Source organism: Anolis sagrei, chromosome X (assembly GCF_037176765.1).
Source record: "Anolis sagrei isolate rAnoSag1 chromosome X, rAnoSag1.mat, whole genome shotgun sequence".
In the NCBI taxonomy this organism is placed as follows: domain Eukaryota; kingdom Metazoa; phylum Chordata; class Lepidosauria; order Squamata; family Dactyloidae; genus Anolis; species Anolis sagrei.
Genome location: NC_090034.1, coordinates 87237454 through 87240324, shown reverse-complemented (window position 1 = coordinate 87240324; position 2871 = coordinate 87237454).

Genomic DNA, 2871 nt, shown 5'->3' with positions numbered 1-2871 from the left:
TCGGAAGAAAAATGCTTTTAAAATGCTAAGCTGCTCAGGATTGACATCTTCTGCTAGAAAAAAAGAATGATATAGCTAAAACAATTGCTGCATCTCTATAAATTTAAACTTTTCACAAATAAGAATAGAGCTGCTTAATGTATAAAGTTGTTTGTGTCGCAATGATGGATCTGCGTAATTAAGAATTTGTAGAAATCTTTTGACAGAGGTTTCTTGAGTACCAAAACTCTGGCATCAGTTTGTTTGAAAATGACCTTCATATCAATAGAGACACTGAAGCAACTGCTATAAATGAGTGATCAAATGTTGAACCCCATTTCATGATTCCTCCCACATCTTGAAGGGAAAAAAGGCTTGTGATTCTTCTGATAGGGGTTTTCTACCCCAGAATTGCTCTGGTGACCAAAGGGCAAAATACAGACGAACAAAATGTATTTGGAACTGCAACTTTGATATTTAGTTATTGTTTAAGTGCTACTAAATACAGTAGAGTCTCGCTTGTCCAACCTTCGCTCATCCAACGTTCTGTATTATCCAATGCAGTCTGCCTCCCGCCCGGATCCACAGCTATGTCAAAACATTGCGATGTTTTGGTGCTAAATTTCTAAATACAGTAATTACTACATAATGCTACCGTGTATTGAACTGCTTTTTCTGTCGATTTGTTGTAAAACATGATGTTTTCCTGCTTAATTTGTAAAATCGTAATGTAATTTGACGTTTAATAGGCTTTCCATAATCCCTCATTATCCAACATTTTCACTTATCCAACGGTCTGCTGGCCCGTTTCTGTTGGATAAGCGAGACTCTACTGTAGCAATAAAGCTTCCTAGAGAAAAAAATCTGAATTCAATTGTGCATTATATTAAAGGAGAAATATATATCACTGAAATAAATGTTGCATTAAAATATTAAATTTGTTTCTAGATTTGTGGAATGGCTACTTTTGAGATCATTTTAGATGGCATTCTATGATTTGTTGGAATCGAATGATTTCTCTTTCCATGTGAGTATCTATGAGTTGAGACTCCAAATTCTTTTTTGGACTATCAGATGTTTTCTTATCAACAACACTGCCTTTTATGGAAGTCCTTGTTTATGGCCCATAGTAATTATTTAAGCACCTTTTCCTCTCAGGCAAGTAATTGAAAGTAAACTCCTATTTATAATAAAATGCTTGAGTTTGGAACTGATGGCACAAAAACAGGTAAAACCTATTTTTGTATCACTGATTAACAGAAAGCAAGGCACTGCCCAAATTTTATTAGATGTATTTAATGATACAAATGTTACATTGTTAAAAACCTATAAGTATGTGCCCAAATATAATTTAATATAATTAGGTACAGGTAAAGGGTTTCCCCTGACATTAAGTCCAGTCGTGTCCGACTCTGGGGATTGGTGCTCATCTCCATTTCTAAGCCGAAGAGCCGGCATTGTCCGTAGACACCTCCAAGGTCATGTAGTTGGCATGACAGCACGAAGCACCGTTTGATTGCATTAATGACTGCAGTTAATTATTATTATTATTAGCATAAAGCATGGGGGGGGGGGGTTGCAAAGAAGCCCTCACCACACACAATTATATGATTGAACTAGTAAACTGGAAAGCAGCTTCCCCTTCAGTCTTTAAGTCAGATACTAATCCATTCAGTGTCTGTCCTGACTTGCAACAAGCTAAAATGTGGAAGAACAATGGTGACATAACAATGCAATTCTTCCCAACAAAAAAGGGACTAAACAAGGCTTAGACTAGACGTGGACAAACTTTGGTCCTCTGGGTGTTTTGGATTTCAACTCCCACAATTCCTAACAGCCGGCTTAGACAGTAGCTTGGTCTTTTGTGCAAAGATCCCAATGTTCTAAATCAACACATACTGATAAATGTGGGACGAGTTCTTAATTACAAATGATCAGCCTGGACAGTTAGGAGCTGTGTTGGCACAATGAGTTAAACCCTTGTGCCGGCTGAACTGCTGACCTGAAACCGCGAGACAGGGTGAGCCCCCATCTGTAAACTCCAACTTCCCACATGGGTACATGAGAGAAGCCTCCCACAGGATGGTAACACATCCAGGCGTCTCCTGGGCAACATCTCTGCAGACAGCTAATTCTCTCATACCAGAAGCGACTTGCAAGTCGCTTCTCACATGATTTTTTTTAAAAGCCTGGTCAGTTTATTTGGAAATTTACTAACTTTGAACTTCATTTCCTGTATCAAAATGTGCTTCATTGCAGTGCACCACAATGAAAAGGATGCAAACCAATGAAAAAGTAGCATGAATTGAGAAACAAATCAGGATCATTTGAAACAGTCTTCATGTATTGTGGGAGGAGTGATATAACCAATCAATTGAAATTTGCCATTAAGTAAGGAGCAAATCTAATATTTTAGTCAAGTTAGTAATCTTATTTGATAGTTATTTCATAAAGGGATATTTACGTCTTAGCTATACTTTCTTTAAAAATACATTAATATTAAGCAGGATGGAATTGAGAAGGATGAAATTGTGTTGGCATCATTAGATGTTAACCAAATTAATAACAAAAACAGATTAAATTTACAGATCTCTTTCCCAAAAAACTATTCACACCTAATAGAACTTGTGCGAGCTTTCGGGTGTCCTTGAAGCTGTTAAAATAGCAACCAATTTAACATTAAGCAGAAGTAGACTAGAGTGCCAATTAATAAATTTTGTTTTGAGTGTATGATCAGACCTTTCTAACTCACATACCACCAATATTGGAAATTCCAATAAATTTTGCATCAATTTGATCACTCACATAGGCAGCTTTTTTAAAAAAAATATTTCTTACAAGAATTACCAATGAAATAATGTTTTAGGACACAATTGAATTTGAAATAGGTAA